Source organism: Eublepharis macularius, chromosome 8 (assembly GCF_028583425.1).
Source record: "Eublepharis macularius isolate TG4126 chromosome 8, MPM_Emac_v1.0, whole genome shotgun sequence".
Classification (NCBI taxonomy): Eukaryota; Metazoa; Chordata; class Lepidosauria; order Squamata; family Eublepharidae; genus Eublepharis; species Eublepharis macularius.
Genome location: NC_072797.1, coordinates 2,425,499 through 2,452,525, shown reverse-complemented (window position 1 = coordinate 2,452,525; position 27,027 = coordinate 2,425,499).

Sequence of the window (27,027 nt, the reverse complement as noted above, 5' to 3'; positions counted from 1 at the left end):
TAAAGCAGTTACAGAAATAAAGTGCTTTTGACAGCAATTTTTTGGGGTGATTCTTTAATGTGAAGTGAGTTGTGTTATTTTTGTGTAAGATACTGCTTCCATGCCCTTTGGTGTCCCCCCCCCTGCTGTGTAACCTAAAGCTGTTCAAGAAATAAAGTGTTTTTGACAGGAATTGTGCTTTTGTGATTCTCTGATGTTAAGTGAGTTGTGTTATTTTTGTGTAAGATAGTGCTGCCATGCCCTTTGGTGTTCCCCACTGCTGTGTAACCTAAAGCTGTTCAAGAAATAAAGTGTTTTTGACAGGAATCGTGCTTTGTGATTCTCTGATGTTAAGTGAGTTGTGTTATTTTTGTGTAAGATAGTGCTGCCATGCCCTTTGGTGTTCCCCCCTGCTGTGTAACCTAAAGCTGTTCAAGAAATAAAGTGTTTTTGACAGGAATCGTGCTTTGTGATTCTCTGATGTTAAGTGAGTTGTGTTATTTTTCTGTGTGGGGGACTGCTGGTGTAATGTGTCATTATGCTTTGCCTACTTGTACTTTGGAAGGGAGAAAATAATTTTTTAAAAACTTTATTTTGTGTTGTTCTTGTTTTATTCTTTGTTGTGCAGTTGGTTCCCATCATAGGGAACAATGGGGCTGGCTGGCCAGCCATCACTGTAGGTGGTGGGGGAATTTGAGGGAGGGTGTCTGTGGTTCAGGTGCTCTTTCACAGGGACCAGCTGGCACTCAGAAGTGTGCCCACCATTGTGGCACCCCTGGGCTGTGCAGAATTGCCCAGGGAAAGAGAGTTTAGAAGTTCCCAGCATAGGGAACAAAGGGAGAGGGCTGGCCTTTGCCAGCCTGTTCCTGGGGTTATGGGTGTGGGGCAGGTGGGGGTGGATTTGGGTATGTGAGGGGCTCATGTGGGGATTTGGGTCTGTGTGTGGCAGCTGGGGGGGAATTGGGTTTGTGTGGGGCTGTAGGGGGTGGACTTTGGGGGCTGAGAGCACCTACTTGGGGAGGCCATGAAATGGCCCCCCCAAGTGGGAGCAGTCTGAGCCTTGGTGGGGGGTGGGAGGAAGGGTGGGAGAAGGGCCCCAGAGGGCTGGGGGGCATTTTGCATGCAAAATGCCACCCCTGGCAAGACAAGCCTCTCCCAGCTGTCAGTGGTAGAGATGAGAGCACCTACTTGGGGAGGCCATGAAATGCCCCCCCCCAAGTGGGAGCAGTCTGAGCCTTGGTGGGGGGTGGGAGAAGGGCCCCAGAGGGTTGGGGGGCATTTTGCATGCAAAATGCCACCCCTGGCAACACAAGCCTCCCCCAGCTGTCAGTGGTAGAGAATGAGATTAGAGCACCTACTTGGGGAGGCCATGAAATGCCCCCCCAAGTGGGAGCAGGCTGAGCCTTGGTGGGGGGTGGGAGGAGGGGTGGGAGAAGGGCCCCTGAGGGTGAGGGGGCATTTTGCATGCAAAATGCCACCCCTGGCAAAGGAAGCCTGCTTCTTCATTTTTCCCCATAGGAAATAATGAAGAAGATGAGCAGCAGCATGCTAACAATATGCTGCTCCTTCGCTTTCTTATGGGAGGATGGGGGACCTGCTTTGGGGGGCCATAACATGGCCCCCCAAAGTCCAATCGGTCTGAAACTTGGGGGGTTTGTAGAGAGGGGTTAGAGGAAGGTTCCCACCAATTTTGGGATGATTCGGTGGGAAAATGCCTCCCCCAGACGTCCGGGAAGACGCCAGAGGCATTTTCCCATTGAAAAAGCCTAAAGCCGAAACGTTTCGGCTTTTTTTCTTTCGGCTAGCCGAAACGTTTCGGCTTAGCCTGAAACGTTTCGGCTAACCTGAAAGAAGCCGAAACACTTTTGTTTCGGCTTTCTTTCGGCTTTCAGAAAGCCGAAATGCACATCCCTAGAAAGAAGCATGAGATCTGCTAGATATCCATTTTCAACATCCACAAAACCCTGGCAAACCGCAATGTGCAACTAAACTACAGGAGCAATATCTTACTATATAAAAGGCTAACCGTGTTCCAGACAACGCACTTCCTACCCTGGTGCACCTCCAGAGGGTGCTGCTGTAGAGGGAAGCCCAGAAGAGGAAGCCCATCCCTCTGAGAGCACACCGCGGGGGGAAGCCCAGGCTGGGATCAGGCACAGAGCAGGCGGCAATGCCTGCCCCCCACCTTCACCCAGCTGGAATTAGGAGCGGAGCAGGTGGCAAAGCCTTTACCTTCACCCTGCTGGGATCATCAACAGAGCAGGTGGCAATGCCTACCCCCGCCATCACCCTGCTGGGATCATAAGCAGAGCAGGTGGCAATGTCCACCCGCCGCCTTCACCCAGCTGGAATCAGGCGTGGACCAGGGGGTGATGCCCATCCCCTCTTCACCCAGCTGGGATCAGTCATGGAGGAGGAGGAGGCAATGCCCACCTGCCTCTCCTCCCCTTTCTAGAGCCCATTGTATTTTTTCCCACAACGGGCTTTCTTACTAGTCTATGATATTTCTTGAACTACAGCCAGACTGAGTCAAGTTACCCTGCAGCTGTGGACAAGTTTACATCGGGACCACAAAGCGTAGCATCCAGACAAGAATAAAAGAACATGAAAGACACTGCAGACTTGGACAACCTGAAAAATCAGCAGTAGCTGAACATAGCCTACCTCAAACAGGGCACAGTATCTTATTCCAGGACACCAAAATACTGGACAACAGTTCCAACTACTTTGTCAGACTGCACAGGGAAGCCATTGAAATTCACAAGCATAGGCAAAACTTCAACAGGAAAGAAGAAACCTTAAGAATGAACAGAGCATGGTTTCCAGTTCTGAAAAACACCAGGCTAACAAAACACTCTATACTCGACAATAGCCCTGCAGAGAAGATTAGCACATCAAGCACCAATCCATATGCAAAAGAACCTCCTCAGGATACAGTGAAGCCTCCCGCCATTAGCATTCCACACCCTGGGAAACTCTTACAGGAGGACTCAGCTCAACCCCACCCCTCCTGAGTAGATACAAATGACCTGCCAACATCTTTTCCACACTGTGACACTGAGAGATCTCTGTCTTTTGGTGCTACTCCTCTGAAGATGCCAGCCACAGCTGCTGGCGAAACGTCAGGAACTACAATGCCAAGACCACGGCAATACAGCCCGGAAAACCCACAACAACCATCGTTCTCCGGCCGTGAAAGCCTTCGACAATACATTGAGACAAGTTACTCAACTGAAGCAGAGTTTAGGTACAAGAATGTTGAAAATGTGCCTGTTCACTTGACTCCAAAGTTACAGATGTCCAACTCTTCCATCCTCAAGCAGCATTCTGGCAACAGCAGACTGGTTCAAATACGCATTGCTAAGTACCTGGGGACGGTCAAGTGCAGGACTGTATGTGTAGTCCTCAGTTCATGTGCAGGCTGTTCTTGTTTGGTGCACATGAATGCTGCTTTCATGGGAAGTTCCTTTGTGTGGCTGCATCTGCAAGTGATTCTGGAGGGCAAAGCGCCAATTCAGTTCTGTCTTCGCTGCAAGAGCAAGTACAGTAGGCTCCTTCGAACTTCCATCTTGCATTTCTTTAAGGTGTGAGAAAGTGTTAAGATCTGCATTTCAATGAATGGATGTGTTACCGGAATTGGTCTCCTTGTGAGTAATAGAATTGTGAGGGAATTAACAAGCAAGGAAGATGGCTATGTGAGTGGCTGGTAACTACAGGATCTTTTTCATTAATTTTTATGGGGTCCCTTCCAATTACAGCAAATGAGACTGGTGCTTTAGATTCAAAGAGCAAACTTTTATTGAAGGAGAAAAATGCATGCACATACACACAGGGTAAATAGTAAAAATGGTTACACACAGAGAGAGTCCTAGGAAGCTGGGCAGAAGTTGGAATAGGGTGAGGGCGGGCAAAGTATATCTACCTATCCTGAAGAGTAGTCCAGTCCATGGGGGAAGAGAGCAGCTTCAAATGCCAGCGTTCTCAGCCAGAAGAGCAAGAGGCTTAGGGCAAACCTCAAGGGAACAGCACTTTGGATCCCGTAAGCGTGTACAATTTGAATGGGGCCAGGGCACTACTCTTACAGGGTAAAATGTGCCCTGAGATGGGATAGCCCACCTAGCTGTTAGAACAAAGACTCCAACTATCAGTTCCTGGGAATAACAACGGATTTGATTACCTTGATTGGTAGCTGCCAGGGCATGTGAAAGAGAATGCAAAACTTATCCTGGCTCTGCATAATAGGGCAGTTTGTTAATGAATTCCACTGCAGCTAAGTAGATGAATTTAGTTGGGGAATGTACCTTCCCAGGAACGAATTATAAATACTTATGAATGCTAGTTGATTTTCTCCTCAGTCATGGACATGAGACCTCATCATGGAAGGAGGGAAAGGAATGTGTTAAATGGGGGTGACCCTGCGAGACCCTTGTTGCGCTGGATTCCTTCAGGGGCTTGGAAGACCGCAAAACTAATCACCACTCGTCTCTCTGCATTTACATGCGGCAATCCATTCATGCCTGGGTCTCCCAGATAGGACTCAGCAACTGTTAGCTGGAATTCCCCTGGCTGCAATCCAAACTGCCATATTAATTCAGGTGCCTGGTGACATTTGATATCACAGGCAGCCATATTAAATGGCTATTAAAGATGGCGGAGGCCAGGCCAACTGCTTACAAAACTGAGATGCTTTTAGCAGTTGAGAAGAAACTGATATTGAACGTGTGGATGTATTCACACAGAGCAAATTGAAGTGTGACTGTGCAAGTGTGTGCATGGAAAGTTGGAGAGGGGACACATGAAATGAGGTTCATTTGAGCATCCACAGGTAACATGTATTTCCACCCCCAGACTAGCCTGTGAGAACATCAAGAGAGTCCTACAAATAATAAGCCAACCAGCATTTGCCAGCAGGTCTCCCACCTTAGAAGACAGAAAACAGATATGATTATTCATCAAGCACCTGTGATGAATAATCCTGTTCCCTGTGTCCGGGGTCAGCAGCCCAGCCCCTGGACTTGCTGACAGGCAGCGACAGGGGGCAGCCAGGAGACAGCAGTTCAACCGCTCTGTCTGGCAAACAGAGCCAGAACCTGCCTACCCCAGGGGGAAGGGGCGAAAGGCCAAAGCCTCAGAAGGCTGGAGGGAGCAGGGAGAAGCCAGCTAGTCCCACCCCCCAGGGGGAAGAGAGGGGGCTAAGCAGGCTACAGGAAAAGGGCCAAGGCAGGGGGAATAGGGACCCAGCAGCAGCCCAAACAGAGCCCTTACCTTCCAAGGAGGAGAAGCAGCCACTACAGCCCAGAGCCACACCCCGGCGAGAGGACAGCAGCCTGGCTCAGGAGGTGCTAGGAGCCAAGCCCCTCCAGGTGAAGCTGCCACAGGCATTCTGGGGGAGGAGATGGGTAGCCCCGCCTAGCATCAATGAGCAGGCAGCCCAGAAGCTGGCCAGGGCAGCTCCTTGCGAGCAAGGCCAGGCATGCTCAGCAGCACAGAAGCCGGCTGGGGCAGCTCCTCATGAGCAAGGCCAGGCAGGCTCAGCAGCACAGAAGCCGGCTAGGGCAGCTCCTCATGAGCAAGGCCAAGGAGACCTCAGCTGGGGATGGCTCGCATTCAACCCCACCCTGCCAGCAAGGCAAGGAAGCCAAGAAGGGATTAGTGGTAGGAGGGAAACACCTGAGGGAAGGCACAGCTGGGCCAAGTCAGGAGAGGGAACAAGCCTAGAAGGAGGGCGGGGAGGGGAAAGGAAGCCCTATATAAGGTGGCTGGGAAGAGCTCTGAGGTGGTGGGTGTGAGTAAGTAAGGAGTGATGGTGTGGAGTGAGAGCAGAGCAGTGTGAGAGTGGAGGCTTGGAGGAGAGTTCTGGGAGGAGGAGATGATGGAGGATGCAGAGGGTAAGCAGGCCAGGTTGAGCAGGCCAGCGAGTGGACTGAGAGGGAGCCTGGGTGAGGTATGCCGCCCCTCCTTCCACAGAGCAGGGTCCTGCAGCATCCCTGGCCCCCCTGTGACGTCAGGGCTGGCCCAGTTGGGGCCCTACCCAGCGGCAGCAGCAACAAGCCCTGACACCCTGGACACTTGATCCTTCGAAATCCTTCTAGATTTTCTGTAAGGTCAGCCTCAGAGCATTTGAGCTCAAGCTTCTCTGGTCTTGGAAAACCCTCCCATTCCTGTTTCCCTTTGGTGACCCTTCACAGAGCATCCCTTCCCTGGTCAACAGGCGCCATTGCTGTCCCCTGTCCAGGTTGGTTGTCAGGAAGAAAACAACATACATGAGATTCTTGATGGAGTCGGCAGAAGCACCCAAGATTACTTCATAGGGAGAAAGCTGTGAATCCAAAGACTCAGGACTAGAGATGAACATGAACCTGAATACGAACCAAAAAAACCCACGAACCAGCCAGGTTTGTGGTTTGCGAACCAGTGGTTCATGGAAGCTCGTTTCCACGAACTGGTCTACTGATTTGTTTGGTTTGTATTAAAGGGCATTTAAACTTTTCTTGCCGCTTGTGAGCAGCAGGTCCCTTTAAACTATCAGCTGCCAGGCAGCGGGGTCTGCCAGTTGATAGTTTAAAGGGACCTGCAAGTGGCAGGGCCCTTTTTAATGCCCAAATCCCACAAGCCCCTGCTGTAGCCCCCCACACCCCAACCACACACCCAGCCCCCTACTCCCCCCAGCCCCAGCCCCAGCCCCAGCCCCAGCCCCACACTTACCTTGTCTTCTCCGCGGCCGTGGCCTCCTCCCCCTCCTCTTGCAAGGGGTGGGAAAGCCTGTAGAATGAGGGAGGAGGCTGAAAACGGCCTTCCCACCCCTCAAATGGCTGCCGCAGTTTGGTTTTTTTGTGGTTCGTGCCCATGTCTACTCAGGACCTTCTGCCCCTCCCACAGCCCCTTTGTAAAACCCACTGTGATGGGAGGTACTATAGAGCACACCAGGGGAAGGGACAGAGTCACACTGGGCGTATGTAAATCCATTCCTCAGAGCCAGCTGTTCTAGAGATTTGCTGTGTATGTCATTTAAGATGCCTGCTTTCAGGGCGAATGACCGACTCAGCCTCTTTGCCTCTCAACACCCGCCCTCTTCATGCTGACCAGCAGAGGAAGCACATCCTGCCTGGTAGGATCCAATATCAAACCAAATGGGGCTCCTCCAAATAGAACAACATAAATCACAGAAAACACCGGAGGAACGCTACAAGACTACGATTATCACAATATTTAGAATTTTATACCAAAGTGCAAATGGTGTGCAATACTTATAAATAAACAATGTTTACAAAAACAGTAAGTCACTTTAAATCCCAAATACATCAATGAACCAGCACAATCAATAAATGATCAAGAGTCAATAAATAGTACAATCCACAAATAGCGCAGTCAATCAGCAATATAAATGTCCAACTGGTGAAAAGTCCCTTTTCTTCATTAATAGGTGTTATTTTCAAAGCTCATGGTAGTGACCATCAATCGCAGTTGCTGAGAACTGCCGGCTGAAGAGTCCAATAAGATCCGGCCTGGAGGTCTAAAGTTGTGGCCTGTAGGGCAACTTGTCTGTGAACTAGACCATCCGTTTTGTAGATCTCGGTTACTGACCTCTCTGCTCACTGTTTTGACCTTGTGCCTTGCCTCTTTGCTCGGACCTCAACCTGACTTCTGCCCAATCTCAGATTCTCCTCCCTGGAGCTGGCCTGGCCCCAGTATTGTTTTGCCACGCCCCATGAATGAGTTACCTAGCTCTGACGCTACAACTTCTGGACCCCGACTCACTTCCTTCTTTTACCTGCCTTGCTACACACCTCAGTGCCTACCAACAGGAAAGAGACCCACTGAGCAGCTCTCATGCTGCTAAAATGAACCTTGGAAGGGCCCAAAGGTGAGTGGAGTCCAGTCCTTTTTTGAAAGCCTCTAGTCTCGTCTTACCTCCCTCGCCTTGCTACCTGAATCTTGACAAAACATCCCCGTGGCTCATTGTCAGTCCGAGGTCTCTCTCCTGCTCTGGTGTTCTGTATTCGGTACAGCGCCTGACCCAACACATAGTTGGCACCGAACTGAGACAAATGGAAGCATGGTGCTTTATGAAAATAAAACTTAACCCCCCGTCACACCGCCCATGAATACTCTGCATAATTATATAATATGCATGAGTGCTATTTTTGTTTATTTCGATATCTTTAATCTCCTTATCCCAAAGGCTTGGGGGTGAAAAGCAACATGTAAAAACAATAAGAAAGCATTTAGAATACAGATGTAAGGTATGCAATACAGAATAAACACAGCATTTGTTCGCTAGTTCACGGAGTTCTGGTTTTCTGCACTCATCCGCCTCCAATTTTCCAGCGATCTGAAATGTCTTCCCCAATTTGACATTCAAACAAGCACACCCCGCATTCTACAGGCAGTTCCAGTCTTGTGTGTATTAATTCTCCCTACTAGGGAGTAATTTCCTTCCCTCAAACTGCCAGTTCTTTCCTCACACATCTTTCTCTGGCCTGCAATTCAGCTTCCTACAGCAATTTCCTTGGCTTTGAAACTGCGATGCCATTTTTTTTTCTTTCTTGCAATTTGCTTGAAATTCCTCTGTTAGCAATTAGAACACTTTGTTTAAAGACAAATAAGATTTAGTGCAATCTTCTCCTTTCCTTGGCAGCCTCCTGAGCAGGAGACGCTTTTAGTCACCTCGCAACCAATGGCGCCGAACGTGATTTCCTCTCTTGGTGTAATCAAGGCACGGCTGCTGACACCGCCGGTTTACCTGGGCCGGTGGAGAACCGAAGCTGCTTTAATGCACCGCTGATCTTGGTAATCTCCATCAAAGACGAGGGAGTATCTATAAATTAAGGTCAGGCTTAATATCAAAAACTTGGCAGAGCAGGTTTTAAAGTGACTCTTCGGGGGGGGGGGGACCCGACATGATCAGGAGAACCTTTCCTTTGGGACAATCTCTAAAGAATGGTGCCATGAACACTCAGTGGGAGCGGACTGTGACCTTGAGAATAAGAGGAGCGTAGTCACTTGAGGGCCTCAAAGTTATGCCATGGCGACGAGGATCCTTGGAGAGGGAAACGGGGTACAGATGTCTAGATGCCAGTGCTAGAAGCCTCCAAGGTAAGATGGGGGGTGATGGATTCTTTGCTGCTAAATGATGGCCTAGATAGAGTAGGTGTTTCAGAAACCAGAAGGAATGGGGGGGAAATCAATGGCATACAGTTACATGCGGATATAAACTCTATAGGCAGGACGGGAACAGACATATTGGTGGCGGTTAAAAGGGCACAGAGTCAAATAAGCTAGAGAGCATAATATGGATAATTCCCCAAGTGAATCACTGTGAGCGGAAATACTGGGCCCTAAGGATAACTTTTCTCCATTTTTTCTGAAACTTGCTTTCCTCCAATCTCTTTTTTCTGAAATGGCTTGATTTTATTTTTCCCCCACCTGTCTGTAATGCCTGTCCTGTTTCTCATTGCTCTACCCACTTCGCATTTTGTTTTGGTACATGATGGGCGGTGATTTTTTTTTAATTGCATGCTGGCAATATATTGAAACAGTGATATTCTGCACAGAAGCGAAACGAAGCAGCAATGGCCGGCTAGACATTGGAACAATCCTCTCCTTGCTGCCACAAGAAACATTCCTTGTAACAGCATGCCTGAGCACCGTGCCTGGGCGCCATTCGCAAGCTCTGGGTGCATTGCATGCTAGGTTCCTTTTCAACATGCAATCGGAACAGAAAGAAAGAAAGCCTGGGGAAGTGCATGGGGTCTCCTGGAGAAAAAGGGAAGCCGCTGCCTTGCTATCAATCTTGCGTGAGGAGAAGCTTTAGGGTGCATCTCATCCAACCTGCCCTCCGTGCCTTCCACAGAAACAGCAGCAACTAACAAAAGGGACACCCAACAGCAATGGCCCTACACAGTATCTGGCCTATTCAAGGTTTTTTGTGTGTGTGTGGTGGTTAGGGATCCCATTCCCTTGTTGGGGGCGGGGGATCCCCCATTTTCACTCTCTGCCCCCTGCTACCACTTACTGGGCTGGCAGGGGGAAAGGCATGGAAAGGGGCCTCTCGCAAGAACACCTGGACGCTTCACAGCAGGCCGATTTTGGCCCCAAATGGGCCCATTTTTGCCAGTTTGAGACCCCAATTGGACCACTGCGATGCACACCTGTGCCCCTGCACCTGCGCAGGTGAACACCTGACACTAACAACCAGTAAAATGGACATCACAGCCAATGCAAACAACCAGTCCAGCGTGGGAAATCAGCAAAGCAGTCAAAAGCCAGACACGTACATGAAGTGAGATGTGCCGGTGGGGCTTGAGGGACAGTAACTGATTAAGTGACGCAGCAATCAAGCACATGCACAAATGATTGTGTTTGACAGATAGCCTCATCACTCCATTGCAACTGCACAAGCACAAGGAAAAAGGGGGAAGTGCTGCAAAAGGAAGGTAGGACACACATATGGAGAAGGCACTCGTAAAAATCCACAGAGTGGAATGACCATCTCAAACACTCTGCTATTGGAGGTGCCCCAGAGGTGGGGGAAATGCCAATCAACCCTGCTGTCTGGAAGACTCCTTGGAAGCACTGACTAGCTCGCTTGTCAAGTTACTATTTAGGTAGGAACTCTTCTATTTTCTTTTTAAACAGTTTGGTTTTCGCTGTCTCTATCCCATCCTTTCCTTGTTCTCTGGTGTGCTGAATATACTCCCTTGACAATCTGAAATGGAATGCTTTATGATAGTCCTTCAGCACGCACACACACGCACACACACCGCACACACAAGTGCCAAGTCACCTTGGATTACACTAGGAGTGGGCCAATTATTCAAACTGAGGACCACATTTGGATCTTTGCCCACTTCAGAGGGCTCTGAATGAGGCAGGGTTACCTAATTCTTAAGCCCCTGGCTTCTGTAGCTTCCATGACTGGGAATGTTGTTTTTTTCAAGCCTAACAAGTCAGTTTGTGTGTTGTGCGCCATCAAGTCACCTCTGACCTACGGCAACCCTATGAAGGAGAGACCTCCAAAACGTCCTATCATTAACAAACTTGTTCACATCCTGCAAACTGGAGGACGTGGCTTCTTTTATTGAGTCAAGCCACCTTGTTTTAGGTCTTCCTCTTTTCTTCCTGCCTTCCACTTTTCCTAGCATTATTGACTTTTCCAAAGAATCTTGTCTTCTCATGATGCGACCAAAGTACAACAGCCTCAGTTTTGTCATTTTAGCTTCTAGGGAGGATTCAGGCTTGATTTGATCTAGAACCCACTTATTTGTCTTTTTGGCCATCTGCAAAACTCTCCTCCAGCACCACATTTCAAATGAATCCATTTTCTTCCCGTCAGCTTTCTTCACTGTCCAACTTTCACATCCACACACAGTAATGGGGAATACCATCGTTTGGATTATCTTGATCTTGGCTCCCAGAGAGACATCTTTATCTTTAAGGATCTTCTCTAGCTAGAACAATTCCGTTTAGAAGAATATCAAAATAACATTTCTTAAGTGCAGTTTGAGTTCTAAAAATTGCGTCTGATTCTTTCCTTTGCCGAAAGAGAATTCTTTTCTGTTCCACCCCAGTCTTTCTTATTGATTGTTCGATATTTTTCTGACAAAGATGCTGGCCCGCTCTTCAGCCAACTGAGGTTTGTCCAGTGATGCAAAGGTCCCACCTTGATTGCTTTGTCTGAGGACTTACAGATTCTCATTTTGATAAGCGGACATAGGATCACAGTTTGCTCCAACAGGTCTAAACAGGTCTCTTTCATTTGTCAGGGCACCGCTTGTGCGTTCTGTTTTTCTTGCGGATGAAATAAGGAGATGTCTTGAGTTTCCTTTTTCCCCCTAGATAAAATCCCCAAATTCTTATGTCAGCCATCAAAATGGAACATATCATGGCTGGAAATTTCAGTTCAGTAGAGCAAAAATATAATCCATCCACCAAGCCTGAGTTTTCTTTGCTGAACACAAAAAGGTTTGCTTTTCACTTTTTAAAAGCCGCTTTTAGGGGCAATGGCTCCCAGCTTCTCCTATATGTATGTAGCCCAGATCTTCTCTTCCTTACCACTAGGGAATCCACATTGTCAAATATTTTTATCCTTTAGACCCTTTTGACATTTCAGCTCAGAAATTCTGATAAGTTTTGCTGTTCCGTGGCATGCGGTCTTAACGGCACCGATTTCCTCCACTGCTCTGATGGACAGCATTGAACTACTCAGGCAGAAAGGAGGCCCTGTGGAAAGCACTGGGATGAGCCAAAGACATTGCAAATGTGCTGTCAAAGAGTCCTGGATAATCTCCAATGAGAGACGGGAGCTGTGGAGCTCAGGCAAACTGCCTTGTGCCCCGGGGGCAGCTGCATATTGTAACGGCCAGCGGTTTTTGTCAAACAAAACCGGAAGGAATGGCTTTTGCAGGTAGGAATGGGGGAGCCTGCCCCTGGTCTGGGTTGCCAAAGCTAACTGGAGTGTTGATCAGCTGGAGCAAAGTGTCAAGCCCACCAGGAATGTGTGCCAAAGGAGGAAGACATACGTTATCTAATTCTAACAGAGTTAGAGCCCATGTGCATAGTCAGATTTCAGAACAGGGCTGCATCGGCCCTGATACAGTCTCAGTTTTCATCTCAAAAATAGCAGTTCTGATGGGCTTTTATTTTAAAAAAACCATGTTTGTAAGGATCTTTACCTGCTTTACCTGTTATTCAGACCCATTTCCCCTGGTTTCTTTTGTTTTCTCCTTCCTGAATTAATCATATGGGTGACTCCAGTCTGTCAGGGATCATGTAGTTATTTAACAAGATGAGTCACGGCTCTGCCTCTCCCTGACTGGTGTGGACACGGAGGTCCTTGGGGTTGTGAAGGCCTGCAAATTAGATCCTTTTCCTCCCTGACTAATTACATCTCACAGGAGCAAACTAACAGTTTGTCTTGCCAGAATTATAAATTCTTATTTAGTCGAAGGCAGTTTCCTGAGCACATTGAAAGAATCTCTTGCAAGGTTTGCACTGGGAAAGACAAAACAGCTTTGGCTAAGGAAGATCTCGGCAATTACAGGTCTGTTTCTCAACTTTTGTTTTGGGTCACAGACAACTCCAGGCATTCCGAGATGGTTCACCATCTACCCTGCCTTGATTAATTTCAGTCTGGTTTCAAATAGGGACAAGGACAGTTTTAGTTGCTTTGCAGGATTCTCTCTGTTTTCAAATGTCTCCAGGTCTTGTGGGATTATCAGTTATGTTTGACACCATAGGCCAGACAATATTACTGGAACATCTTAAGAGAAAAGACTGAGAGTCTCTCTACAGGAGACATCTGACACAAGAAGAAAGTATGACGGGAGATGCAATGGTAGCCGGGAAGGGTAGTTTAAAAAGCCAGAGCCGGCAGCAGGGCAAACGCTTTGCTGTACACTGGAGCTGTGTGAAGGGGCTGTGAAATGCCAGAAGGGAGACTTCAGCCCATGATAACCTCTCCAGGTCAAAGTCCGGCTCTGGAAAGCAGCTCCAGCTCATTTCTATTCCATGCTGCCCTCTGGAGAGGAGAAAGTGACAGAGCCTTTGGGGAGGTGAAGGTGAAATTGACAAACCTCTGAGGAGCGATCTCCGCCAGCTCTGTCTTTTTAAACTTCCCGGTTAACATTGTGTCTCCCTGCCCTTGACGAACACATGCTGCGGTGTCTCGTGTAGAGGGAGTCTGAGTTACAGATGTTGATCTCTGATGGTTTCAGTCCTTTGTGTGAAAACATCGGCAAAGACACCAAGTCCTACGGAGATGAGCTCCTGTGAGGAAAGGTTGAAAGCATTGGATGTGTTCAGCTTGGAGAGGAGGCGACTGAGAAGTGATATGACAGCCCTCTTCAAGCGTTTGGAGGGTTGTCACATAGAGAATGGAGCGTAGTTGTATTCTGTTGCCCCAGAGGGTTGGACCAGAACAAACAGGTGAAAATTAAAGCAACAGAGTTTTTGGTTAACCCTTAGGAAGAACTTCCTAAGAGTCAGAGTGGTCCCTCGGTGGAACAGGCTTGCTTGGGAGGTGGGGGGGCTCTCCTTTGGGTTTTTAAAAGCATAAACTAGATGGTCATCTGACAGCAACACTACAACTCAGTATGAATTTAGGCAAGTCTTGAGGGAGTGCATGAAGAGTTGAGCTGGTGCTTGGCTCTCGCAGCCCTTTCTTATATGCCCAGGGGTAATGATGATTGCCCCTTTGGAGTCAGGAAGGAACTTTCCTCCAAGACAGATAGCCTAGGGATCCTGAAGGGTTTTTGCTTTCCTCTGGGCATACAGCAAGGGACACTCAGAGAGATGAGAGGGGGAGACAGCTGTGCGGTTCCTGCATTGTGCAAGGGTTGGACTAGATGACCTTTGATGTCCCTTCCAGTTCTATGTTTTTATGTATCTATGAGTTTTCATTGGAAAGATGGAGTCATCATCAGTATACACATGGTGTCCTTCAGAGCTCTGTCTTCTTTCGAGTGCTCTTCAATATCTATTTTTAAGGTATGAATGAGATCATTCATCACTGTGGAGTTGAGTATGCTAACAACACCCATCTATACCTGTCATTCACAAAACCTAGATCATTAGCCGTCTCAATTTTGGCCAGTGTCTGAATGCACGGTCTGATGAGTGAGGAAGAAGGAGCTGAAATTTAATCCGGACAAAATGCGGGTGATGTTGCTGGGGGAAGGTGAAGTTCTGGATGGGACAGACTTATCAACTGAAGATGAGATTTGGTTGTGTTTAATCTATGAGATGGAGAATCTCAAGGTGCTCGTGGACACGGTTACACAGACAGAGCAGTTGCTAGGAGCACTCTCTTTCACCTTTTTGTAAATTGCCTTCCTTCCTAGATACGGCTGACCTTGCTATACTGATCCATGCTTCTGTAACCTCACAACTAGACTATGTGTGGGGCTTTCCTGAAAACTACTCAGATAGTTCAGTCGATACCGAACACAACAGCCCACATTATTGTCTGGGACCAGTTGCTATGGGTTGGTAATTATTTAGTGGAATGTAGAATTTGCAGAGTTGTGCAATGGATCATAATAAGGACAGACTCCCGTGTTTAACTGTAGAAAATAGTTTACGAAATATAAGGGTTAAAAGGTTACACTGGTAGAAAACAAAGAATAGCTATTTGGCTACATCTTGCTGGTAAGAGAAAGACTGGAACACAGAGACACACACAGACACACAGACACAGACACACACACACACACACACACACACACACTGAACAAAGAGCAATAAAACCTTAGTATACATCGCTAGCTAATTGCCTCCCAATAAACTGGTTGCCCAATAGTGAAACACACAACTTCTTCATTAAACCTAAAGACTCCCCTTTCTATGGTGGGAAATTTAACTCGACAGCTATGTGGTTACATGCAAAAAAGTTTACTAATGAAGTAAATAACGGAAACAGTTAAACATTTTCATGACTGAAGAAAGATCACTTGTTAAATCTCAGCAGTATGTCCACGTAATGCTTTCAGACTCCGTTCAAACTGCTGCTGCTTCATTGTCCCACATGTCTGATATACCTCCTCTTCCTTATTTAACCAGGCCACCAATCACAGTCTGCCCAATAATTGATGCAGGAAGTGACTTCACGGCAGGTTGCATGTCCCACTGCTGCCTGGATGACAGTCTCTTCAGTCATAGCTCCCACACAATCTGATTGGACAACATGATGGTCTCATGTTAGGGCAAAGGAGGGCAGTTAAGCATAAAGGCAATGCTTCCTGGATCAGTCACATGGGTAATCCTAGCCAGTTAGGGATCACGAAGTAAACAGGATAACATATTACATGCATAGCGACTCAGATTTGGCTCCATGATAGCCAGTGACCGACTGGGAGGTAAAAAAGGCCCTACTCCTGGCCCTGGCCCTCCCATGGAAGGGTAGGAAGGAAGAGGAGGGCTCGATCCTAGCCTCACCCTTGACAGAGTGGGGAGGGAAGGATTAGGTTTGGTGTGGCTTCCGCCTGCACTGTACGGGCAGGGCCACCTCTGGCTTGGAGAAGTATCAGCTTCCACCCACCAGCCTCGTTCAATTGTTGGCAAAAGGAGGCCTTTTGGACAACAAAGTAGTTGTGAGATATTCATCATCAACATCATCATCATCATCATCATCATCATCACAACAGCAACAGCAGTAGCAACAATAACAATAACATTTGATTTGTATACTGCCCTTCAGGACAACTTAACATCCACTCAGATTGGCTTACAAAGTATGCTATTATTATCCCCACAACAACAATCACCCTGTGAGGTTGGTGGGGCTGAGAGAGCTCCTAGAAGCTGTGACTGACCCAAGGTCACCCAGCTGTCTTCAAGCGGAGTAGTGGGGAATCAAACCTGGCTCTCCATATTAGAGTCCTGCCTTTCTTAAGTGATTGGCCCAAGGTTACCCATCTGGCTTCAAGTAGAGGAGTGGGGAATCAAACCTGGCTCTCCATATTAGAGTCCTGCCATTCTTAAGTTACTGACCCAAGGTCACCCATCTGGCTTCAAGCAGAGGAATGGAGAATCAAACCCAGCTCTCCAGATTAGAGTCCCACTGCTCTTAACCACTACACCAAACTGAAGTTGTTATCCTGGGAAGAGGAGCAATTCCTGTCCCAAATGAAAGAAAAATTCCAGGCTGCTAGTTTGATTGGCTACTTTGGGTCACTCTCAGACATCTGCAAATTAATTCAGACATGCTTGTGGCTCATTTGATGGTCTGTAATTTGATGACTCTCAACTAAATCGGTGAAACTGCCTCTGCTGCGAAGTTTCCTTTGTGTTTTAGTTGACATCTGTTGATACGAAAATCCTGTCTGCGCTGGTAAATCAGAGAAGCTTCGTGTGCCCCTGGAAGCTGTCACCTTATTGCGTTCCATGAGTGACGGACATGCATGTGTCAAGCAGCCCCGTGTCCCTCAAGGGAACTGCAATCCATTCTACTTTCCAGAGATAACAGCCTTGCTAGCTTCTGCCCAAGTACTTTGTCTTGGAGTGGAGGCAAAAGTCAGGAGCCTCTAATCTCGGCAGGGGATTGCGGACTTCTTTCCACTTCTCTGCAGCTTCTGAATCAGCTCCTTGACTTCATGAACAAAACAGACCTTAAGGAGAGGTCAGGAGCTGTTAGTGCAGAAAAAACATTCAGGTAAGCACACCCTAACTGGGTCAAAAGAGCCTGAAAGACTGGGAAAGGAGAGGGATCGGTTGAGGGGGAGGAATGAAGTTGAACGGCTGCATGTGTGATTGTCACTGAATATGCAATTTAGTTTGTTTCTTTAACTATTTTTTCTACTCTTTTAAAAATTTAATATCACGCTTTTTAGTCCACTTGCCTTCCAAGAAGTCCAGTTCAGGGTGGCGTGCAAAGTATTTCCCTCCTCCATTTTATCTTCATCACAACCAGTGAGGTAGGACCAGCTTCGAGAGTGGCTGGCCCAAGATCAACTTGTGAAATTCATGGCTGGGGGGGGGGGCTGAACCCCCAGGTCTCCCCGTCCCCCTCTAGTGCGTGGACTAGTATACCATACCCTCCGTACAACAGCCAATCCATACAATACAGTCCATTCTCCTTCTGCCCCCTTAGTCTCCACTCTCCTCCCTTTTTGTTTCTCCCCTACTATCAAAATCATTTCTTTAATCAATTTTTCTCTCATTTCCCAGTCAAATTGGATGCCCAAGCAAGCACACAATGTTGTAACAGTGCGAAATCCATCCATTAAAATACACCAGTATCGATCAATATCAATTGAAAGCTTCCTGGGGCAGGGAACTGTCTTTTCTTATGCTGCTTGGTAAAATGCTACACACATGGCTAGTGTCCTGACAATAATGATCAATAATGCACCCTCCAAAGGCATCAGTGGATGCTTTGTACATCCCAGCATCTGACAAAAGTATAGGGTAAGGGACATGCAAAAACCAGCTCTCAGATTGGCAAAACCATTTCAGGAGACTCGATCACCCAGTTCTCTTGGGAGGTGGGGGTTGAAGCCAATCAATGGTTGCTTTAAACCTCGGGGATGAATCATTCCAGCCACATTCGGTAGCAATAAAGGAAAGAAATGAAACATGGAAATCCAAAGCCCAGAAAGCTTTAGAAGAGGAAATATGGATGTAGTTTCATCAGGGGTGGCTCACGGCAGGTCAGCCGAGGGTTTCCTCACTGCTCTTCATGGCTGTGTAATTGCTACTGTCAATAAATAAATACTGAAATAGGGAACCAAGACAGCGCACAGAGACACCTATCGAAAATGCAAACATAAATCAGAAACGAAAAAGCAGGCAATGGATGCCCTGCCTGATACACTTACACAAATGTTTTACCAGGCACACATTGGTTGCAAACACAATTAATTGCCAGATGGGTGTGCAATATTGACTAGTTTAGAACCACATTTGTGCAAATTCAGACTTGACCCACTTCTTGAGAATAATTATTCCACCTTGATCTGGGGCAAACATAATAACAGAGAAAAACGATAGATTGGCCAAGCATAACTTTGTGTGTGTGTGTGTGTGCGTGTGTGTGTGTGTGTGTTAAACCTGCTATAACAGGCATTGTAATACCATTCACACATTATACTGAAAGAGAGAGAGAGAGAGGAATGAGCCCAGCCTTGGAAATAAAACATGTCTGGCAACTCAAGCACAGGTCATATAACTCAATATTCACTGCAGGTATCTTCTCAAATATCTTGAAGCAGGATTTACCCACCCTAAATCACACCTTCCTCTTAAGGGTAGAAAAGAGCAAGAGTCCAGTAGCACCTACAAGACTAACAAAATTTGTGGTAGCGTATGAACTTTTGTGAGCCCCAGCTCACTGAAGATGTCTGAAGAAGGGAGCTGTGGCTCACGAAAGCTCACACCCTACCACAAATTTTCTTAGTCTTATAGATGCTGCTGGACTCTTGCTCTTTTCCACCGCTACAAACGGACTAACACGGCTACCTATCTTGGTCTATCCCCTTAAGGGTGTACACCTTGTTTCTTTCCTCTGTGGAGCTAATAGCGTTGAAAATGGGCCGGTTTAAATCCTGAGAACAGTGAAGATGGAAAAAACTTATTCCTCACGGCCACTTCCCTGATCAAATGAGCATAATTTTCTATACCTGCGTTTTGGTCTGGCTGGGAGATGGAAAAGTGAAGCGGGGTTTCCCCACATTGCCACACAGCACTGCGGTACCTTCATGCCTCTTCCAGCTTTTCCCAGGCTTTGCCGCAATCTTTCATAAACCTGGTTTATGAGCATGTTTTTGGAAAGATCACATCACAGCAGGCTGTGTGAATGGGAAAGTGTAGATTTTTCCCAGTCTCACCCCCATTGGTACCATTTCTCCAGCCAACAACTCCCCCCCTCCCTCATGGCTATCACGTCTCCCCTGAACTCCACTTGGTAACTGACACAATGTTACAGCTGTCTGTCAGGTACCAATTGGGGGGGGGGATCCCAAAAGTTCTCCATGGGGTGTGTGAAATGGCATCCATGGAGGGCTGGGACTGGGAAAATGTGGGGAAACCCACCATGAGGAAGCTTTATTGTTACTGTGCAAATATGGCAGCAACAGTGTCAACGAGAAAACTGGAGAATCGTCCCCATGGAAAGTCCTTTACTTTGGATATATTAATGAAAAAGCCCTTATCGGGTCCAGTTTAGCCATGAGCAGAAAATAAGTCTGTCCAGTTGGCCCTTTATCAAGGCAGTGCACAAAAAAAAGCCACCTTTCTCCAGTCGTTGTATAGCCCGTACATTCGTTGAACGATTGATACTCGGAGAGTGTGATAATGATAATTAATAAAAGATAATAATATTGGGGCATCCTTCACATTTATAAATAAACACTTTAATGATTTATTTATTCAGTATTAATATAATTAATTTAATTATTAATTAATAATTAAGTTAATGGACTAATGTTTAATGCATGCCCTTTCCTCTTTAGAAAATAGATCCCAGTTAGGGTTGCTTTGGATTTCCAGTGATCAAGGGAGAGAAGCAAAAATCATTTCTTTCACAACAGTTGGCGAGAATCTCTTTCTTTCCTGCAAAGTGAGAAATTCACTTTGACACCCACTCGGCGATTACTGTTGTCTGTGCTGTGAAGGGAGTCCTCCTTCGATCTCCTTGGCACCATCCATCTTGTCCAGAAGTCTCCACTCCAGCGTCAAGCTGCGCTCCTACTCCGCAGTCCGGAGGTAAAGGAGAGAGGAGCTGTTTTCCAACCGCCCTCAGCTCTACCAGTGGGAAGGGAGCTCATTAGATGGTTCCCTTCTTCGTCCAGCCGCAGCAGTCCCCTGTGGACACCAGCCTCTTTCCATGTAATGTTTCTGCCTTTCCTGGCCAACACCTTATGAGGGTTTTCTAAAGCCTAGGTGGAACAACGGACTCACGCGCAGTTTCTTTTCTTGTACTTCTTTTTCTTAAAATCTGAGGGGAAAACTGTCTCCTTTGGGCATGACCAGACTTGCCGTAATTGCCTCAGCACAGCTTGCCCAGGCTGTCCCTCTGGACTCCGAGCATCATTTCCGGCCAGCGGCCCAGTGAAGGCATGCCAAAGCAGAGCACACGCACACCCCACTGCCAGAGAACTTTGCTTTGGCTGTCTTGAAAAGCCCCACTTCTGTGGCAAAGCTGGCACCAGAGACTGCCTAAAAAAGGAGGACTGTTTTAAAACAATCCTAGTTTATTGCACTTAATTTAATTAGGTTTACTGCTTCTTTTAATCCCTTCCCTCACTGATTTCTCTAGTTTTATTTTTCTCTCTTAAGCATCTGCCTGATTTTAGGACGAGCAAAGGCACTCATAATCCCTGGGTCCAAACAGGTTTGCCTTGCCTCAACCAGGGCTGTAGGTTTTTCAGCCCTGGCACCAACCTGGTGGAACTCTCTGTCTATGGAAACTTGGGCCTAGCAGGACCTGTTACTGTCCCACCGGGCCTGTAAGATGGCGATGTTATGCCAGGCTTATGGTGGCTGAGGCAGACGAATCGCCCAACTGGCCTCCTGCCAAGGGGTGTATGTGTGCCCCTCGATTCTGTTTTCCATTCGATGGTTGGCCACCCTGTCCCACGGGCCCTAATGACTGGAGATGTGCACTGCACTGAGGATGTTTTAACATACTGTAATTCATTTTTATGCTACCAGTGTTTTATCTTTATTGTTGTGATTCACTCAGAGCCTGCTTTGGGGACAGTGAACTAAAAATTGATTGATTGATTGATTGATTGATTGATTGATTGATTGATTGATTGATTGATTGATTGATTGATTGGTTGGTTGGTTGGTTGGTTGGTTGGTTGGTTGGTTGGTTGGTTGGTTGGTTGGTTGGTTGGTTAAACTGTCTTCCTTGACACAGTGTTTTTAATGCATGAAACCCTGCCAATTACACTGTACTGTACTGTACAAATATGTGAAAAGGAACCAGAGGAACAGGCTCAAACTGCTTGCCTGCGGCTGAACTGTTTATCGGAAAATCAGCTCTCTGTTCATGACCCATGAACAGAGAGTCTTATCTGCCAGAGAGGCCACTTCTCTGGATCCTCGGGATCTCTGCTTTGATTGCCTTACAAGTTCAAGAGCTCTCCTGTTTGAGAAGTTCTCGAGAAATGATGTTGTGTTCCATTTCTGGTGAAAATTCTTGTTCCTTCTCCATTCCCTGTCAGTAGTTCACACTGAAAAGCCAGGACCGAATGATCAGCTGCAGGGCTTTTTTTCTGGGAAAAGAGGTGGTGGAACTCAGTGGGTTGACCTTGGAGAAAATGGTCACGTGGCTGGTGGCCCCGCCCCCTGATCTCCAGACAGAGGGGAGTTTAGATTGCCCTCCACGCTGCTGAGCGGCGTGGAGGGCAATCTCAACTCCCCTCTGTCTGGAGATCAGGGGGCGGGGCCACCAGCCACGTGACCATTTTCAAGAGATTCCGGAACTCCGTTCTGCTGCGTTCCTGCTGAAAAAAAGCCCTGATCAGCTGTGTGGAACCTGCTGGCCCCTTTGGCCATCTCATCCCTGTGGTAGTGCAGCTGCCAGCCCATCAGAGGCCAGGTGGAGAACGAGGCCAAGTGGGTCCAAGCAGCTGCTGAATCTGCCTTGGCGCTTTGGTCTGAGCGGCCTGCCAAGAGTCTCTCCCTTCTGTGCCTCAAGGCCACCAACACCGGCACTCGGCCCTGCCTCCTTTCCCCCCTGCACCTCTCAAGTCCAAGTTCAACTGATGAGAACAAAATGGAGCTGCTCATATCAGAAACCGGAGTGCGCAGGGCAATGCCAAAGTTGGTTTAGCACTAGACAGCTTCTCATTGAAAAGAACTGCATTTCACATAACAACAACAACATCCAATTTATATACCACCCTTCGGGATAAATTAACGCCCACTCAGAGCGGTTTACAAAGTATGTTACAATCACTCTGCGAGGTGGGTGGGGCTGAGAGAGCTCTGGAAGAGCTGTGACTGACCCCAGGTCACCCAGCTGGCTTCAAGTGGAAGAGTGAGTGTCATGTATACCAGCATACCTGCCATCCGGGCTTTTTTTCTGGGAAAAGAGGTGGCGGAACTCAGTGGTGGAACTCAGGACCGCATAATGACATCACTTTGGGTCAGCTGGAACAAGGGGGGAGTTTTTTAAAGTTTAAATTGCCCTCGGCGAAAATGGTCACACAGCTGGTGGCCCCACCCCCTGATCTTCAGACAGAGGGGAGTTTAGATTGCCCTCTGCACTGCTCAGCGGCACGGAGGGCGATCTCAACTCCCCTCTGTCTGGAGATCAGGGGGCGGGGCCACCGGCCATGTGACCATTTTCAAGAGGTGCTGGAACTCCATTCCCCCGCGTTCCCCCTGAAAAAAAGCCCTGCCTGCTGTGATTGTATTGTGCATTTTATAATAGTCAATACTGTTTTGTTCTGGTTGCCTGAATTACGTGCTGTAACTCTGAGTGATCATCTGAGAGTGTCTTAACTGCTGATATTAATTGCAGGCGAGCCAGTGGGCCCCTCCATTACCGGTTGAAAATATGTACTTTCACTTTTCTAGCAAGTGTCCTTGAGGGGAGCTGTTAGCAGCAAACATTGTAACTTTCCCAGAGATTGGGATATTTTCCTTTGTACTTCATGTCGTCTAAACTTAATCTGTTCCCATGCAGCCTCTTTGGAGTTCCACGCCAGAATGTCAACGGACCCTGGGAGGGCGGGAAGTTTTCCTATAATAGCAATGCCTTTGTTTGAATTGTCACTTCTGCCAATCGACACCTTAGGGTGAATACCTGTACTGTATGGATCTCAATAAAGATACTTCAACTAGAACACCTGCATTTTAACTGTGGAGGGCTTGAGGGACCTAACTGCCAGGGACTGACAGTGAGAAATAAAACCTAGTTCTCCAGATTAGAGTCCTGCTGCTTTTAACCACTACACCAAACTGGCTCTCATAATAGAGGCTGTCTTTGGGATCTAGCCACTGTTTCACACATGTGAGTTACTACTTGATGTGTGTCCGGGGATGAGCTGTCTGCACCCCCCCAGACTTGCCACAGCCATGGCATCTGGCGCCTGAGGAAGGCATACCACCATCACAGCAGGCAGAGAGCAGGGGGATGCCAGGGCCTGGGGGAGCCACAGATGGGCAAGAAGGCAGCCAGCAGGTGCTAGGAGACCTGGGAGCAACTGCAGAAAATCCCCAGACCTCTCCCCAGGTGCAAGGCACTGAAGGGCAAAACGCATACCCAAAAAACCAAGTAGACAGTCAGGAAATCCCCCTGCTCAGACACACATTGGGTGGAGCCGGCAAGCCAGGCATCAGGCATGCAGAAATGCCACCTGTCCAGGGGACCTTGCTAGCCACAAAGACACTCCTGGAGAGGCAGCTACCAGGCCACCTTGCCTGGAAAGGCCCTGCAAGCCCCATCCTCCAAGCAGGGGAAAAGGGGAAAGGGAGAGGCCAGAGCTGGGGAGAGACACCTGGAGGCCTCCCCAGCTGGCCTAGATCAGAAGCAATCAACCCAGGAGAGGAAGGGTGGAGATCAGTGCCGGAATCCCTATATAAGCAGGCTCAGTAGGGAGCCAGGGGTGGAGAGTTGAGGAGTGGATAGAGAGAGAAGTGAGTGTGTGGTGTTGAGAGCAAGCAGGAGAAAGGATAGATGAAGAGGAAGAGGAGGAATGGGGCTGCATGTGGAAGGGAGTGAAAAAGGAGGCAGCAGGCTGTCAAGGCGATGGAGTGGACAAGAGGGTGCATAGGTGATGTATTACCCCACCCCCCGGCCACCAAAACACTACCAGCAACAGGAGTTCTAAAGAATGGAATGGAATGGAAGAGATTTGGTTTGGATTCTGACTAGTTAATTTCTGAAGTTATATTCCTAATGAGCCACCCCTCCACCTTTAGATATATACCTTAACATATGCACACGACCTGTGTTCATGTGAGTTTCATCTCCATACCCTCTGCCTTTTAAAACAGGGAATAATCCTACAACATGTAAGCATCTGCCTGAAGTGACCATTTCACATATTTTATGTTGTGTCTGGGAGAGCGGTGCATGCCATGTGCAAACAGGCTTACTGCTAGGTATTGGAACTGGGAACTTAACATCTCCATGTCTGCCAGACCTGGTGACAAGCCTCAAGGCAGCCTACCCGAAGCACCCACCAGGCACGAGAGTGGCCCGTGTGGCAGCGCCCAGCAAGATGCCGCAGGGCCAAGTGCAGCTATGCCCCAGCCAAGGTGGGGCAAGTCTGCTTACCTGACGCCCCCGACAGGCAGCAGGGTGCCAGGTGTAGCCACGCCCAGACGGGGACCTGACAATGTTGCAGTTGTCAAATGGTGATCGTGCTGGAGTATCCATGCAGGCGTGGCCATTCCAGATTTAATTTTAATTGTATACGGAATAGTGTTTTAATGTTTTTTATAATGTTTTTATTGTTTTTAAACTTTATGTAAAAATTGGATGTTGTTACACCGCCCTGAGCCTGTCTGATGGGGAGGGCGGTCTAGAAATGTAAATAAATAAATAAATAAATAAATTTATGACTAGTCTGGAGGAATTCTGTATACCTGAAGTCAGAACAAAAAAGAGAGAAAAGGAGAAACCTCTGAACAGAGAAGAGAAAAAGATGTGCTGAGTACCAGAGGTTATAAACACTTATAAAGGAATAAATAATTGTTACACATATGAATGAGAGCAGAGTATTGTACAGAGACAATCACTGTAACGCACAAAAAAAACAGTGAACAATGTACAAGGCACAGAAACCACAGCAGTGACATTAACAGTGATGCACAAAAAGCACAGCAATGAATGCACAAAAACTCAGCGGTGACGGAATGCTGGCCTGGTTTTGCTTTGGCTGCCACAGGCTAGGAGGTGCCTCCAAGGTTCAGAGATGGTGTTTGTCTCAGCATCAGTTCCCTGGGAGGTGGACAAGCAATGGTGGGAGAGCCACTTCCTTCACATGCTGTTTCTGAGAGGTTTCCTCAAAGTGTCCGTCTGTCCTCTTTTGGAGTCAGGATACTAAGCTATGCTGTAGCTGAGTGGCTAAGTGGTCTGGCTGTGAATCAGCACTCTGTTGGTTTGAATTCCACTCCTGCCATGAGCTCAGCAGGTGCCCTTGGGGGAGCCCCTCCTCTCAGCCCCAGCTCCCCAGATGCATTGTGGGGATAATAATAACTCTGACTTTGTTGGCTGCTTTGAGTGAGGCATTAATCTGTCTAGAAGAACAGAATATAAGTGCAGTTATTATTATAAGGAAGCTGGTTGGGCTGCAAATTAGCACTCTGATGGTTCTATTCCCACAACTGCCACGAGCTCAGAAAGCCACTCCTCTCAGCCCCAGCTGTATTGTGGGGAGGATAACAACACTGACTTTGTTCAGTGCTCTGAATGGGGCACTAATCTGTCTAGGAGAGCAGTATATAAGCACAGTTATTGCAGTATATGTAGTGGTAGTGGTAGTGGTAGTGGTAGTAGATGTTAAATGGACCTTTAGTCTGCTCTAGCAAGACTCAGATTCTCTAATGTGTTTCTCAAAAGTTCAGCATAGAACTCCACAGTTGTGGGGGCCTCTGTTGCTTCTCTGGATATCCAAGGGGAGCAAAATTTAGCTCTGTGTTCAGTTCAGTTTCCATCAAACTTCTTGGCCCCTCATCAATTCCACTCCATAATGAACCCAGTGCAACAAGATTAATCAGCTGCATCACCGAGACTAAACAAACCCTTCTGGTTAATTTAAATTTTTTTTTTGCTATAGAAAAAAATAATTGCCAGAAATTACTTTCCCAAAATGTGCAGTGATAAAGACCTAAGCAGCACTTTGCCGGATAATCTCCCAGGCCCACTTCTGTTGAGAGTGATAAAGCACGAGGCACCCAGGCAGCTACCTGGCTCCGGCATCACACCAGCCCCGCGCTCAGCATAGATAGGAGCATAATTATTTCCTGCCATTTCATAGGGGGGTTTCAAATATAAAGGGCAGCAATTTCAAGACACCCCTTGTTGTGTAGCCAATAAAAATGCATTCAGAGGACGGCCTGTCTCCTTCAACAGGAATAGCGGAGGATAGAAATGAAGGGGGAAGGAAGGGTAACATTTCAAGCACCCGAGAGAATGAAAGCAGAGAAGTATCGGTGAGAAGCGTGTTTGAAAGCCGAGGGCGCAGCCCTCTGGGAAGGTCTCCTGTGCATGCTCTTTGAAAGGAATGGGATTTCATTTCTGCTCCAGCAGATATCTCACACTGGGCTGGGGCCCCCGGCTCTGTGGCAGAGCACACGCTTTGCATGCGGAAGGATTCAGCTGCAGTTCTCAGCACCGCAAGTTACAAAGATCTCTGGCTGGAAGGTTAGGAAAAAACATCTCTGTCTGATAGGTTCAGGTGGGTAGCTGTGTTGGTACGCAGTAGATATGCAAGGTGCAAGTCCAGTAGCACCATAAAAACCAACAAGATTTTCAGGGTATAAGTTTTCAAGAGTCAAGATCCTTTTTTCAGATATCAGGGCTGCCTTGAAAGTTTATACCCTGGAAACGCTTGTCGGCTTTTATGGTGCTACTAGACTTGAAACTTGCTC